The 16,890-nt window shown below is 46.0% G+C and overlaps 1 protein-coding gene across 3 annotated transcripts in view; it reads right to left on the bottom strand.

Moving 5' to 3' along the window:
- Elmo1 (engulfment and cell motility 1) overlaps positions 1-7,970 on the bottom strand; it is a 623,184-nt gene extending 615,214 nt beyond the window's left edge. The window contains exons 1-2 of one of the 3 annotated variants that reach the window (XM_023713447.1): positions 7,640-7,970; positions 7,453-7,513 (exon numbers count right to left, since the gene is read on the bottom strand). The gene's annotated coding sequence lies outside the window, so the exon portion shown is untranslated. Of the gene's footprint in view, positions 1-7,452 lie in introns of all 3 variants that reach the window. The other 2 variants (XM_023713448.1, XM_023713449.1) reach the window with 2 other exon arrangements.
- Between the last annotated feature and the right edge of the window lie 8,920 nt (positions 7,971-16,890).

Below are 16,890 nucleotides of genomic sequence, written 5' to 3'. Positions count from 1 at the left end.
ATATATATATATATTATGTAGCATTTGAAAGAATGAGTCTCACTTCCCACAAGCCAAAAATTCTAAAGAGTAGTCAGGTTCGCTGAGTGACCCCTCATTGGATTAACTAGGTCAGGAGTCCACTATGGAAATCTAGGACATGGCAGGCAGGGCTGGCTGGGGGTGGGCAGGAGTCAAGGAAAAACAGCCTTACCTAGTGTTATTGGAATTCACTCTTCCTTCAGCCAAAAATGTGCAATCTGACCAAAACCCTTTGCCTGGCTCGGCCTCCCAAGCCACATGCCTTCTGAAGGCCAACGGCAAAACCAGCTGTGGTTACGCACTTGGGTTAAAGAGTCCAAAAGCAGGGGGAAAAAGATTATTTTGAAATGCATTACATTTCAAAATTAAGGGTAATTGTGTGTAACAGCCTGGAAAATACAGCTCATACAATACTAGTCAGTCACTGCACCCCAGAACATAAAACACTGGCATTTTAAATGCAATTTCAAACTGAAAATAAAAAGATACAAAGGGCGGAAGGAAGGGTGGAGAGCTGCTACAGGGCCATGACTTTTGAGAAGGTTTATGCTTCGGGGCAACACAGCTAATCAGCTACCCAGGAATGGTTCTGCGACACTTGAGCCACTAGATGCTGCTCTGAGCCACTCTTGCAGCCAAACAGGGAAGGTAAATAACAGGTCGGCACAGAGTTATGTAAGAAAATAAATGCAGTGAGATTAGGACCAAAATCTATCAGGCTAAGTGGGAAAGGACATCACCTTAGCCAGTCGCCTTTAAGGCTTCGCTCTGACCCGGTACAAAGTCATGGTCACACTAATGGGGCATCAATAACCATTACTAGCCAACTAAGCCAAGGGGGATCTGACAAGGATAAGAGAGGTACTTTACCTCGTTCCCACACAGACAGTACATTCCCTTGTGACACTGGCCTGAGCTTCTTACCCAGCTTCCCTCAGTCACTACTCTTACCATCAAAAGGCTGCTGTGCCTGCACTAACCTATAGTCAGAATTGAAACCCTAATTAGCAAACTGAGCCATAAACACTACTTACAGTTTTCTTCTGCCATAGGGTAGCAGGGAGAAACACAGATGGAATTTAAACTTGCAAACCATCTGGGTCAGGAATCTGATTGCAATACAGGAGGAAAGGAAGCAACACTGGAGAGCTGGGGATAGGCAATGACACGGGGTGGGCCCTCATCTGTGAAGAGACGCCATTCTTTAGGCTCTAAAGAATAAGACTGCTGAAGAACATCTGGGTGCTGGCAGTACTGGGGAGAGTATAGGTGGTCTGATAACACACAAAGGTTCTGACTTCTTCAAGCAAATGAAGCTGTGGCTTTCAGCTCTGGGAAGAACAGGAGGCAGGGGCTGCCCTGAGAGGACAACCTACAAAGCATAGGGACATGTTTGTTGGTTGGCACTGATGAGAGGTGTTACTGGCATCTCAGGAAGAGAGATCAGGGAACATCCTGCAGTGAGTGCACAGGGTGGCCCTGGCAGCAAAGGACTATTCCAGCCTGCACCATACAGAGCAAGTAGGCAGAGAGAGCTTGAAATCTAGCGTCAGTAAAATGCACTACAGTCTGTAAGCAGGAAAAGATCAGCATGGTCACCTCTACCTGAGGAAGAACCCATCTGGATCACAGACCTTGGTCTCTGGTTCCTTAGGGATAACCTATGGGCAGAAGAAGTAGTAGCAACAGCTAAGATGAGCAGGCCAAGTATCTATGACCAACACCCTCCTCCAATTGGTTCCCTCTCAACTGGGTCCAAGCTTCTGCCTGAACCATGACTCATCCACAGGGAAGAATGTGTTGGCCAAAGAATACGTGTCCATCCTCCTTGGCAAACACTGCTCTCATTTTCGATTAATAAATTACCTTCTGGCTCAGATGCATCCACATCATGAGCTTAGTTGATAGATATACTGTCCCCAAGAGAAGGAACCACACTCTCAAGACTAAGGTCAACTTGAGAACAAGATACCCAACAAAGGACCAACTCTTAAACCTCCTGGTTCAGAGGTAGCAAGAGCTCCTTGCATGTCAGGGCAACCCAGGATCATCAACCTGTACCCTGGGCATTTTTTTCTCTCTGTTTAGTGCTGGGGACAATCTAGGAGGAAGCTATCATAGAATAGCCTCAGAGACTGGAAAAAGCAAAAGAACCAACATGAGAAAGCACTCACCAACACAGGAATCAAGGCACCAGGGCAAGAAACAACAGTAGAATGAATTGGAAAATCTGAGTTTAAGATTTTGATCAACTCTCCAAATATGCTTGTGACACTTCCCTTATCCACACCATTTATCCATAAAATGGGTTAAGGGCAAGATGCTGATTACTCCCATCATTCCAAATGCAGCATCCAGAAAGGGACAGAGGGGAGTGCAAGCCTCGCTCCTGTGCTTCAACCCCACTGGGACACTTCTTGGGAAGTCACACTCCCTCATAGCACCACTCCCTCCCCAGAAACTTAGGTCGTCTCCCAGTGCAGCAACTACTGCATTTTTCTGCATAAGAAAGCTTAACCCCAACTACTTTATCCTCAATTCCTAAAATTGAGGTTCCAATAATAATCTTGCTAGGCTTCTGCAAACCAGTGTTTATGGGGGCCCCGAATCCTGAGAAGCATCTCCTTCCATTTATACCTGTGACTAATTTCTCTCCTCAGCCTTCTGCCAGGTGGCGGCTGTGGTTAATTCTGCCTGATGAGCTAGCACTCCTTCTCCCACACCTACTCCTCTGTGATACTTAGCTGTTCACCTCACTTGAGGCCACTGACAAAATGAGGCTCAAACTGTACTTGCACTCATTTTGGCAGAGGTTAGTAAAAAGCACTAAGACACAAGCAGTTAATGCAAACCCAGGGCATGCCATGGCTTTGCGGGCCCCAGATCCAGCTATTATAGATAAATTGTAGTTGTTATTACTCAAGCAATCCAAACACCAAAGGAGCTGAGAATGGCCACCAGCATGTGTACGGTGCATGTAGGCTGCCTTGGATGGTCCTACGAACTCAGTGCTGGCTTTCTGGGAGGCTTTGGGCCACACGCATGTCACAGGAGACACACCCCGTCTGGATGACTTGCCTCCTCATGCTTTGGACCGTGTGGAAGTTCTCAGCCTTTGACCCTATCCTTCAGAGAGCTGTCCCCTGGCCAGGCCAGCTGAAATGCTTAATCTAATCATGCATCACAGCCGTGTGTCAGCCACCAAAAGAGATGACGACCATCTCTGCAAATCTCTGGAAGTAATTAAAGTCAGGCACATGGGGAACACTAGGCATAAAATATTGAAAGGAAAGGTCAAGCAAAGTACATTTCCAAAGACCTTCAAAGTTCCCAACTGAAACTTGGTGAGAGGAAAATAAAAAATACACACAGTCCACTTCCAGGCTTAGAGCATAGAGGAAAGAGGTAGAGCGGGAGGCTATCAGCCTATCTGCACTGTCCCAGCAAACCTCTGCCTGTGGGTTTCTAGGCTCCTCAGAGCCTCTGGGCCTAGCACACTGGCACATTCAGTGGCATTCCTGAAAGTTACATGGGCACACCTGTTCTCCCAGCACTCTGCCAGGCTGAGGCGAGAGGGGTAGAAGTTTAAGTCCATGCTGGGAAATTTAGAGACTCACTGTAAAGGCTCTGGGTTTAACCCTAAGGAGACCAAAAGAAAAAAAGCTAAGTCAGCTGACACTTTCACTTGCATACATGACTCTGGTTTAACATCTGGCAATAGCATCTTTTGTAGGATTAAATCAATGTGTATTGTAAATAAGAGTAGCAATGTTCTTCAGCTATGGTCCACTGAACCAATTTTTCCCAGAATCCTAACCAAGTTAGTTTAAAATGTAGATTCATAGAAGCTCCAGAATTACAAGAGGCTTTTTAAAAGCATGACCCATATTGAGCCATACTTTCAAATCAAAGTTCTGCATTTTTATTGTCAATCCTTCATTTTACCCTTCCTTTCCCTTCTATTTCGTGTGTTTAAACCACTACCTGGACCTGTAGAATTCCTACACTGGGGCTCCTGGTTCAACCTTAGCCATGAAAAGCACTAGCACACAACAGATGAAGGAAGAAGAGCTGAAGCTACACAATTAGTAGCAAACACTTCAGGCTCTGTGAGGCAGAGAAGGTTTAGTCATTCCCCACCTTTTCCAAATTAGCAGGATTCCTTATAAATCCAACTATCTACCTGGATGGCTGTGGGCATCAAAAAGTGATTACAGGCTTCACGGAGTATCCAGGGTCTTGGATCTGCTCAGGGCTCATCTCCTCCAGAGGAAGGATCTCCTCTCACCCTTCAGAGTTGGGCAACAGGATGAAACAGTGTGGTAGACTTGGGGCCACTCCCCCAGCTACATCCTCTGGGCCAGGGCTTCGAAGCCTCTCTTCCTCACCTATCCCCACACACTCACACCAGATACCAAAGGGGACAAACACTTTAAAACACTCAAGCCAAGCCAGGTGCAAGGGGAGGGGGGCCCACATACCTAACCTACACAGCATAGCAGCATTCTAGGGGAATGAGACAGGAGGACCGTGTTTGAGCCCAGCCTGGCCAACTTAGTCTCTGAGCCAGATCCTGTCTCTAAATAAAAGTTTTAAGAATGTGTGGCAGGAGCTGAGGAGATGACTCAGTAAAATAAGTGTTTCCTTGGCAAGCACAAGGGCCCGCGTTCAATCCCTGGTTCCACCAAAAAAAAAAAAAAAAAAAAGTGAAAAACAAAAAGAAGGTGTGGCAATACAGCTCAGCGTGAAGGTCCTGGTTCAATCTCCAGTACCTAACCCAGAACACTGGATTACCTCCAACCCTCTAACTTCTTAAGCACTTATGTGCTTATGACTTAGTGAGCCCTGCTCCTGTCTCCTCTTGGTGGTAACTCATCTCCACTTCCCTAGCCAGCTTGACAGAGACCTCCCCTCCTTGACCTTCCTGACAGTGAAGGAAGGGGTTTGGGTTTAGCCATGCCTCTGACTTTGAACAATCTATCCTCCCAAGGAAGTGTTTCTGGGGCAAAAGCAACCCAAATTTTGGAAGCACCAGCTCAGGGGTGGCGATATATGATTAATAAAGTGCGCTGGTTGTATGCTCTCCCAGGAATCTCCTCTCTGCTCTTTGCTGCAGCCTCCCCAAGGCAGAATGGCTGGACATGGGGGAGGGGGAGAGGAGACAACACAAGGACCTGGCTTCTCCCTTCTCTTTGACACTGCGGTGTCTTCTGGCTTTATTTCCCAGTCAGGCCTCTTTCAGTCAGTCAACAAGCATTTTCCTCACACCTACAGTGTGCTGTTTAGCCCAGGATCTGCAGCTCTAAACAAGACTAGTACCCTGCTTGAATTTTCATGAGTGAAAAGCAGTAACCAAATAAACACCTCATGCTGGTCGTGAGCACTGGGTGAGAAAGGTGAACAAGAAAGAGTAGCACCAGGGAAGGGCCTAGCTACAGCCTTACATGGAGCAGTCGGGGAAGATTGCTGCAGGGTGACCACGAGTCACAGACCTAAAGGACGCTAGGAAATGTGCTACCTGGACCTGCAAGAGACTTCCTGGGCCAAAGAAATAGCAGTGCAAAGGCCCTGGGGCGAGAATTCAGTAAAAAAACAAAACATAAGGCCGGAATGGCCCAGTTAAGGAAGACAAGATACAGTGGTGGATCTTGATATCCAGACCACCCATCCTGTGAGTGAAAAAACCCAGTCCTGAGTTTCTGCAGACTCACCTCTGAGTCAGCCTCCCAGCCTGTCCCTCCCTGACCAAACAGATGCCAAGTTTACTGTGCGGTCCCCTCCTGACACCTCTCCAAGGCCAGACCCGTCAGCACTCAGGGGCATTCCCCTCCCATCCTATCAGTCTAATTCAACAATCACTGGAGTGATCAGTGCTGGGAGTGGGGGTAGGGGAGCCCATTCACATCTGACCTCAGCCTTCCCCCATAGGAAGCAGACCATAGCAAAGAGCAGAGAGAGGATCAAAGGACCAGCTGTTAGAGAAAGAGGCAAATTAAGCCGGTTGTGTGTCCACAGGGGATCTGTCTATCTCCCAACTGACTCAGAGGGCCAGCTCTGTGAATAGGTGGACAAGAATCCTTCAAACAACCTTGGGAAGCAGATCTGCAGGTATGAAAATCCCAGACTCAAGAGGAGCGGCTGAATAACAACTTGTAGCCTTTGCCATCCAATTAGAAGTGCCCTGGTGTGCACTGGTCCTGCTCATTCCAGGTTGCTTTCTGCGATCTGATATTTAAATGCAACTCATTCATTGCTTTTGCACATGGAAATGTAAAAAACACTCAGGTATTCTTCCACAGTCCCACCCCCAGCCCCACCGACAAGGGACAGGCCGCGCTATAATAGGATCCTTCTCCTCCCAGGAAGCAAACCCCCCTTGGTAAGGTCTCCAAAAATCTCAACCCTGACAAATTGAGTGCCCTGCCTGCTGGCCCAGTGTGAGGGGCCGGGGGTCCTGGGCACGGGGCATCATATAATACATCCAGGGCGCCTCGGGAGCTGTCCAGAGGCCTTAGAAACTGTCACCACAGGGGATAAAGCCCTGTGGTTTCAGGTCGTAGCAGATCCCGGGATGACCAACACCCCGCCTCCAAGCGGCCAACTTCAAAGGACCCCCAGGCAGAGAGGTTGAGAGGAAAGGGGATCCCCGCTCCCGAGTACCCTGCAGTCGATATCACTCTGAGGACCGCGGTCTGTGTCTCACACACACAGGAGCACGGACGGGCGAGCACACACACACACACACACACACACACACACACACACGGCCCCGCGCGCGCCCGCGTCCCACGCACACGCGCGCACCCCGGCCAGCAGAGTTCTCGGCTTCCTCTTCCTCAAAGCCCCCCGGCGACCACGGCTGCCCCTCTCCGCATGGTTCTGGGAACCCCTGGCTCTCGCACTCCGTGTCCAGTAGACGTTGCCATCCGATCCCCCCACCCACCGCCGTCCCGGTCCCTGTGGGGATCTCCGTGCGCCCCCGGGAGGCGAGTATTTACTAATACCACCCCCATGCCTGCTGCCGGGAGCACCCCCCTCTAGCACCCCAGCCCGTAGCCCCGTAGCCCCTCACAGTGCCTCCATGGAGCGCACTCATCGGCCGGATTCCTTTCATCTGCTGCGGTCACTACGAGAAACCAGGACTCCGCCGCCAGCTGGGTCTCGGCCGGAGGAAGCCGGGCTCTAGGTCCCAACCCCACGCTCCTGCGTCCCCGCCGCCCAGCACTGGCGCGCTACCCGCCAGCCGACGCGGCCGCTTGCGACTCCAGGACCCTGCGCTCCATCCCCGATCCCCCTCCCTCGATCCTCCCCCCGGACTTGCTCAACTGCAGATCGGCCCACATCAGTGGAAACCAAAGTGTCTCCGCGGGGTCCCATGGACGCCCACCCAGCCCCAGTCCCGGTCGCACCAGCCCGGGAAACTTTACGAACCTGCCGAGGGTCGCAAGACTGCGCTGGCGCTGGGAACCGTTCCGGGGGCTCAGAGGTCCGGCTACCGGCGGCCGAGGGGCGGGGGTTAAGAATTAGAAGAAAGGAAGCAGGGGACTTAGCCAGGCTCCGCCGCGGGCTGCTGCCGCTATCCCGCGCCCATGCTCACGCGCCCCACACACGCACTTACACTCTGGGGCGACCGGCTGCTGCGCCGCGGGCGGCCGCTGCTCTCACTTCCTCTTCCTTCCTCCTGCTGGCCGGAGACACATCTTGCATCTGCAAGCCATCCCGCGAGCAGCCGCGAACTCGCCTCCCGGGTGCACGCAGCAGCGCAGGGCCACCTGCGCCCGGACGCCCCTCGCCCACGCCTGCCGCCAGCTCTCAGCGTTCGGCTGAGCTGGGGGTGCGCGCAACTTTCGGAAGCCCCGTTACTTAAAAAAAGAGAAGCGCCACACACTGTGCACGCCTCGCAGCTGCTATAAATACAATGTGTGCGGAGCCGACTTCTCTGGTGAGCTCAGACAGGGCACGTTGGAGGCACTCATTCATTCCGCCACCCTCACAGCGCCACCTCGGCAGGCGTCGTTTCCTTTGCAGCTTCTTCCGGATTTTAGGGGGAAACTTTGGTGGGCTGCTTTGAAGCAACTTGGAAAGAACAGTGTGTTTGTTTTGACGCTGTGCCTTTGCCCTTGGGTCACTTGGCAAAAAAAATAACAGAGTGTTTCCTCCCTCTCCACAGTTACCTAAGTATCAAGGATGCTGCCGTTGAAATCGCAAGATTTCTTTCAGCTCAGCCAGGGAATCCTTAATGTTGCATAGTGATAACTTCTACACATGCACTCCATTTGGTATTTAGGATAAATTATTTAATTCATGCAACCTACTCCAAAACAGTAGCAGAAACCAAACAAGTTGACTCCCAGCCTAGCTGGCAGAGGGAAATGACAGTTGTCGGAAGGGTCCAAAACCCCACCTGTCTTCTCCAAATTCAGACATCTCTCTGCTGGCCAGACTGGGAAAATTCAAAGACAGTTGCTATGCATTTCCTTCTAACGGACAAAAGAGATAAGTTGGGGCCTGGGGATGCATGGGAATCTAGGAGGGGAGGCAAAGCTCCCTTTGAAGAGCCAACCCGCCCCCACCAATGAGATTACAATTTAACCCTGTGCTGAGAGTCCATCAGCAGCCAGGAGCCACGGCCAGCTGCTGAACACTTGAAATGTGGCTCTTCCTGCGATGTTCTAGGCATAAGCACTTATATGAGAGACAGGGGGCCCAGGGAGATAGCTCAGTAGAACAAGGGCTTGCCTGGTAAGCGTAAGGGCCTGACTTCAATCCCTGGTTCTGAAGAAACAAAACAAAACAAAACAAAACAAAAGAAAGAAAGAAAGAAAGAAAGAAAGAAAGAAAGAAAGAAAGAAAAACAGAAGGTGAAATGGCCTAATTGTGTTTATACCAATTACATAATTTCAATAAATGTTTTTATAGCCTGGATGCAATGAGTGGATTGTATCAAAATTATATATATATATATATATATATATATATATATATATGCTAAAATTTATTTTCACCAGATCCTTTCTACAGACTTAAGTGTAGGTACTAGAACATGTCAGAGTACCCAAGTGTCTGTCATTGGTGACTCACATTATATTTGTAATAACTGCCTGATCCAATCCCTTACTACGGACATAACTCTGGCAACAGAATTAGCAGCAGGAATGCCTGGATCCAGGTGGTTACAAGTTAGCAGCTTAGAGCAGGACAATCCTAGGAAAACAGCAGGCTCTGTTTCTCCTCCCTGCAAAACAATAATGGTCTAGTGATAAGAGGCAACAGGGCAACTGTGAAAGGAGGTTCTTGAAAGAGCAATAAAAAAGTAGAGACTCACTAGTGCAGGAGTGAGAGGCCTCAGGCTGCAGCTTTCTATTTAATTCTAAGGCATATAAAGACTCTTAACTGTAGTGCAGGCACCATGAGCACTGGGTATCTGTGAGCCGTCATAACTGTCCTTGCACAGCAGTGAAAAAACTCACTTCCCTGTAATCTGTGGTCCCAGCTCTGCCCTCTGCAGTCAACATGGAATAAATCATACCCTTCCCCCAGGACATAATTCTGCAGATCTTTGATGATAGCTCTCGAATTCGACCTAAACATTTTCTGCTAAGGATTAAAAATTCTCAGTGACCAACTCCTCTCTACACGGACATGGTTTCAAATCTCTTTCATCTTGGTCATCTTCCCAACTTCTCACTGAAGGACATTTGTTCTTTTTTAAATTTTATTTTTATTTTTATTTATGTATTTGGTACAGGGCGTTACTACACAGCTCGGATTCATCATGATCCTTCTGTTTTCAGCCTCTCCAGTGCTGGGATTATAGGTATGCGCCACCACACTAAGACTCAGTCAGCAGCTCAGCATGTCCAAGGGTCAGAACTAGTGTGACATGTGATACTCGAGATCGAATCCTGGTCCCTGTGCTTGCCTAAGCAAGCACTTAGTCCACTGAGCTCTCTCATTGGTCCTTTGTTCTAACTTTTAAAAAATTACTTATGTTATAGAGCAGTTGTGGTGAACCTACCACACATGTGCTCTAACATGCTGTTGATATCACTGAAAGCTCTAAGAGGTGCACCATTAGGGACTGGGGAGATGGCTCAGTGGAATAAGCACTTCCCTGGCAAGCGCAAGGGCCTGAGTTCAATCCCTGGTTCCACAAAAAAAATAAATAAATAAAAAATAAAAGGTGCACCATCACTCCATATAAAGAAATCACCTAAGTGGTCATTAACAAACACAGGTGCAGGCTGAATGCTTGCCAATTCTTCTTTTTAGGACTAGAGTTTGAACCCAGGCCTTAGTTTGACCCCTAGCACTAAGTTTTATCCAATGCCCCCCAACCCACTCCCCACTTCTGTCTTTGAGAAAGGGTCTGTGCAAGTTGCCCAGGGTGGGATCAGGCTTGCAATTCTCCTTGCTTCAGCCTCCTAGATTGCTGGGATTACAAACTCGGCTTCTTGTCCTTTATGTTTTAAATCAAATGTTCTTCCAAGTGCAAGGTGAGCATTAGAAATCTTTGGCTGTCTTACTGTTAAACCATATCCACTCTAATGGACTTAGTCCATGAGGCCAAAGGCCCTCATCCATTTTCTCTGCATCTCTTTGGATTTGATTCAGGAATCCAGTGTCTTTCCTCATCCACCGATCAGGTGAGAATACTAAGATACCATACAACATCCCACTAAGGTTTCCCAGGGGTCTCTCTGAATTTTGGTTCTTTGGATCTTTCGGTTACTAATAATACCATTAACAGTGCAATTCCCAAATCTCCTTTCCTCATTTGTACATAGCGATATCTCCCAGATGCTTACAGGTGTCTCAGAGAAATCCACCTGTGTCCGGCAGCGGCGTAGTAGCATGGACAGTGCAGTGATGCAAATGGACAAAGACTGCATCTCTGGGTGAGGCTGTTCCTAGTATAAATCCAAGTGCCGCCTCTGCAAATCACTCAGTGGGTAGATGAAAACCACGCTTAAATGGTAGGATTGGGCAAAAACTAAATGAGTTAATTCATGAAGTTCTTAGAATAGAGCCTCATCTACAAATGCACCCAATAAACATTAGCTTAGCAATCCCAGTGGCTACAGCAATCTTCTAATCAACAAGACAAGTCAATAGATTCCAAGAAAAGAGCAACAATTCACCCTGTCTACATGCATTGGTTTTTAGCCATAATGGAAGGAAAATGCTAGTGTCACTGTCTATTTTCAGATCCTGGTCAGAGACTGGGTTAGTCAATGTTCAGTCCAGGCTCTAGTGGAAGGAACAGAATCACAAGCAACACTCCATTTGTACATCCATCCAGAAAGCGCACCCAGCCAGGGGTTGGACTCTACATGGGCCAGCCACATATTGTCATCACTAGTGTTCAGGGAGACACACTCAGGAGTCCCATCGAGGACAACCCACCTCACTCTCAAAATAAGGAGAAGAAATATGAGCAGAGAAGAAACTCAAGGCAAGAAAAAGAAACTCACTAGAGAGTGAACTCTAAACTTCATTCTCAACCATGCCTTTACAACAGGGCTTTGCCTGGTTGGTGGGTGGTGGGGCAGGTAATCTTAATGGTGGTGTCTGGATTAGCTTTGGAATTTGCCAAAAGTATTGGTAGAGCATGCTTTCAGGTGTGTTTGAGTGGCTCCTGGGAGTGTGGTTTTGGAATCAGTATCTAGTCTCTCACTCAGTCCTTTCTCTCTAGCACTGTTTCCTGGTTCTGTTTCTTGGCTACTGTGGACTAAGCAGACTTGTTGCACCATACCCTTCTGCTGTAGTCTTTCCTGAATGGCCCCAGTTGGCTATGGACTGAATCCCTGAAAGCCATGAGCCAAACTAAATCTCTCCTCCTTTGAATTATGGGAATTGAGCAAAGTGTTCCAGAGATTAAAAATTTGACTAATACAAAGGAAAATTGATTAGATTTAAATACATTGGTCCTATATCTCCCAGATTGTTCTCGTTCCTGCTGTGTTTAGGATTCTAATATAGAAGGAATGAGTGGGAGCTTATCAAAATGTCACCATGAAACTCTTAAGTGCAAAAATGCTTGTTGTATTTTAATCAATGATGAGTCATATTGATCAACTCTTTTCTATCTAAGTGCTCACAAATATTCATTTATAGCCCATTAAATTAAAACACTTATTGGACTTCCAATAGACCCTGTGAATTTAATAATACAATTAGTAATTTGGTTCAAAATTCTGCCCAAATCAACAATCAACTGCCTTGATCTATAGCCTGATAAATCTATTCCCTCTTCCTGTGTTAGCATCCATCTCCTGCTGTCTGCCTTGTTTTCAATAGCACTTGGGGCAGAGATGTTGGTCTCGGCTCCAAGAAGTCACCACACGGGGATAATGAGGTCTGGGCAGCTGGCAGCCACCTGCCAGGCCGAGCCACCAGGGTCAGCGCTGGAACAAGCAGAGGGTGGAGAGGTCTGCTGCAAAAGAGCATTACTTCCCTGGGTCATTCATTAACTCAGTGTGCACTGGATGCCATCAGGGTGAGTTTAATGAGGAAGGCAGGGAGATTTCAGGAGTATGCAGGAGATGCCTGGGCAGATCCTCCTGGTGCTTCTGTTCTAGCTGAGAAGACAGATTAGATGTGATTTGATTTGATTTTGCATTGCTGAAGATAAATCCCAGGGCCTTACACAGACTAGATCAGCACTGTACTACTAAACCATATCTCCTGCCTAGACTTTCAAATGAATACAGTAACAACAGAGAAATACAACACTTGGGGAAAGACAGAAGGTGCCATATCATATGGAGATGGGAATGCGGATCCTGTGATGAAGTCAGGAGTGAGGCCTGTGAGGTTCCAAAAGAGGAAAGAAAATGGTTGTTAATAGAGGAAAACAGTTCCACTCTCTGAAGGTCTATAGCAGTAACACAGGAGAAATGTTTAAAAACCAGTGTATCTGACAAGCAAACAGAGTAACATTAGATTAATAGAGGCAAAAGCCAAATTTGGAAGCCCTTGAGGGTCATTTCACAACTTTCAGTAGACTTGGATGGAGGCCTAATGATAATTTGGGTAGATCTGGAGAGTTAAGGAAAATGAAAATGTATTAGAAAGCTTTTTGTTTTCTGTTTTGTTGTTACCTTCTTTTGGTTCTTGTTTTGTTTTCCACTGAAATGCCCTAAGCAAGGGAGAGGTTTTCCTGGTCGGATTTGTTTTGAAGGTCAAAATATAAAAACAGAAAGAATTAAAGGAAGACGCGTGGGAGAAACGGTGCCTCATTCTGTTCAGGCTGCCATAGAAAATGCATAGCTGAGATGGCTTCAACAATAGAAAGTTTATTTTCTCACACTTTAGAAAGCTGGAAGTCTGAGATCAGAGAGCCACCTTGATCAGACAGGTTTCTCTTCTGGATTGCTACCTTCTATCTGTGCCCTTAGATGACAGAAAGAGAGAAAGAGAGAAGAGATAGGGAGAGAGAGAGACAGAGAGAGACAGAGACAGAGACAGAGACAGAGACAGAGACAGAGACACAGAAAGAGACAGAGAGACAGAGAGACAGAAAGAGACAGAGACAGAGACAGAGAGATGGAGATGGAGATGGAGATGGAGAGGGTAAGGAAGAGGAGAGACAGAGAGTATAACGACGGCATGACCTCATCTAACTATTTACAACCCCCTGGCTCCATCTCCAAACCCCCTTGCATGGGTGTTCAGACTTCAGAATATACATTTTGAGTGAGGGACACAAACATTCAGTCTGCGAGTCACAGGAAGTGATTGTAGTAAGAACGAGACAAGAGGTTATGGGATCCTAAGCCGGGCATTAGCTGAGCAGCTGAAGAGAACTGGGGAATTCAACTGTTACCTAGGATACGGAGCACGCAGTGCACAAGACTGATGCTCATCCTGTCTGGAGAAACTCCCAGACCAACTATTCATCTTTATCTTTTGGTGTTAACCAAGCCAAGCACTGGATTTAATTGGCTTTCCTATAGGCCCAAGTCCAAGATAGCGCCACCCACAGCATCTGCTTCCAGTTCAAGGACAGGCACAGGAAACGAAAGGGATGAGAACACACCTGTTTAACTCCAAGTACTTCCTACAGCTCCAGTATCCAGAGTTCATCTCCAACATGTCCCCATTTCTTAGTCATTATATTACTGCCCACTAAGGACATCTACCCTAAAGCATGAAGTTTATTCTCTGTCCTGTCTCCTTCATTCACTTTTATTCCACCCATCCAACTACTTTTAAACTATGTAGATAGATAGATAGATAGATAGATAGATAGATAGATAGATAGATATGAAATTCTGGATCACCTATTAATGAAAGCACTATCTTGCTTGGAATTCCATTTGGTAGGTTGTTCAAGCCATGATTCCCTCTTTCCTCAGAGATCAAGGATCGCAGAAATGGTATTGATCGTTAATGATAGGAATCCTTCTAATCTTACAATAAACAGACAAGAGGATTAGCCCTCTGGTCTCATCACAGCAAAATTTGTAGATTATTTAAATGTAGAATATTGGAATTTGCAGATTTGGAAATCCCAGCTCCAATTCTTACAGCCATGGGAGGGACCTTGGGAAAATTATTACCTAAATTTTATCTAAGACTGTAAAATGGGGATGCTGGGGGTGTTCCAACGATGCTTACACATACTAAAGACTCAAGAAATGGAACTATACTGATGTTAATCCCTATGCAATTGTAATGGCTATGAATGTGTTTTATGAAAGATAAAATACCAATATTGTTTTCTCTATTTTTAAAACTATTTAAAAATATATGTTTATTGTTTTAAAAAAGTATAAAATAGTACATGACAAGTAAAATTCTTCTCACTCTTATCCCAGTTTTGGCTCTTCACTATCAACATATTTGATCATATTTAATCTTTTCTGGTTTGAATTCTTTTGGTAACTGATACCACAGTTGTCATGTTTTACACTTTGTGTTATAAATTTCATATGGTGTCTGTTACCTTTCTTCTACAAAACCTTCTTCAAATATTTGCTTCACATCCCCCTCTCTCAATTATTTTATTATTTATTTGCTTGCATTGTCATACCTTGATTTTTTCATTGATAGATTTTCTACCATATGTATCTTCTGATAGATGTTTCTTGCATTTTTCTATCCCTGTAAGTTTTACTTTACTGTAAAGAGAGAGAAGGGAGAACTCTCCTATCCCTTTCTATTCATTGGTTCAGTTTTTAAGCTTCAGTGTCTTTATGAGATGTGATAAAAAAAAATAAAGTCTGTTGTTGCTGAGCGCCATTCAACAGAAAGGTGGACCTGAGAAAATGTGGATGTGTCCTCCACATTATTCTCTGGATCTTAGGATTTCTGGATCTTCCCCAAAGTCAAAATGACCATAAAGGTCAATGTTTTGCAGTAATCCAGCACATCAAAATAGCTACTAGAGAGCACCAAAAGGCACAAAAGAGAACTTCAGAACTGCTGGCAAGTGGCATGAATGGTGCGACAAGAGGTGGCTTTCTATTTGTTTGTTAATTTATGTATTTGGTAAAGGACCTCATTACATAGCTCGGACTCTTCATGATTCTCTTGTTTTCAGCCTCTTTGGTGCTGGTTACAGGTGTGTGGCACCACACTCGGACTGGTTAGCTGGCTCAGGATGCCCAGGCCCAGGCCCAGCACTGCAGGCAGTACTGGGGATCAAACCCCGATCCCTGCACTTGCCTAAGCAGGCACCTAGTATGATGAGCTATCTCGCTGGCCCAGGACAAGAGTATTTTGATGGAAGATTCTGACACTGTGTCTTTCATTGTAGCACATTTTAAAAAAATGGAACACTCTCCACCTTTTCTTTTTATCACATCACATCTGGTGTGTGCTCTCCATTGTGCAATCCTGGAATCAAAGCTCTCCATGAAATCTTTGAGTCTGCTTGTTTGATCCACCTTCCTGTTGCTGGTTCAAGACTTTTGTTGTTGTTGTTCATCTTCTGTTTCATGGATGCCTCGTATTCTGATTTTCAAGGCTCTTTTTTCTCCATAATCAAGTAACACCCCCAGAAAGGATGAACGGGGTCAACCGCACTGAGGCTCTGAATTTGTGAAAGCATCTTTGTTTTACAGTTACATTTGGTTGGTAATTTATTTAGTTATAAGATCTTCAATATCAAAATCTTTTCCATTAGAACTATTTAAAATGTTGCTTCTTATCTTCAAACTAGTAAGTCCAAGGTCTAAGTTTAGTCTTACACTAAACTAATTAGTCTAACTAATAAGATCATATTTTGTGATTTTATCTCATGGGAGTATGCCTGTGTGTCTGTAGAAACATTTCGAATCTTCTTTTTAATCCTTGGTATTGTACACAGTTATCAGAACAGAAATGGATATATTCTTTCAGTGTTTCCATCTGATCCTGCATCAGCCTTTGCAATACAGGCTGGGCTCATTGCAACCTGAGATTTTTCTCCTCACATTTTGTTTATACTCAGTTCATTTTGTATACTCTTGTTCCTGGAAATTCTATTTAAATCCACACCAGAACTGCTGTACCAAGGCTTCCTGTCTCTTACTTTTTTTCCTTTTGAGCTCTGTGTTCCTCTGTGAGTCCTTGCCTTTATCTACTGACCCTGATTTTTTTTTAATCTTTCATTTGTTTATGTATTTGGTGAGGGTCTCACTATACAGTTAGGACTTGTAGTGATCCTCCTATCTCACCCTCCCCAGCAATGGGATTACAGGTGTGTGCCGCCATGCATGGTTTCACTGGCTGGCTTGGTGTGGATCAGGCATGCTGTACCAGGGATGGAACCCAGGTTCTTGCATTTGTCAGGCAGGTGCTTAGAACTCCTAGCTATCTCCCAAGTACTTGTCTTGATTTTGGATGCTCTTAGCATCAGCCTTTACATATTTCAGTATTTCT

The sequence above is a fragment of the Octodon degus genome, unplaced genomic scaffold (assembly GCF_000260255.1).
Source record: "Octodon degus isolate 3935 unplaced genomic scaffold, OctDeg1.0 scaffold00031, whole genome shotgun sequence".
NCBI lineage: Eukaryota > Metazoa > Chordata > Mammalia > Rodentia > Octodontidae > Octodon > Octodon degus.
Note: the sequence above shows the minus strand (reverse complement) of the source record. Positions and strands in the feature narration are given on the sequence as shown.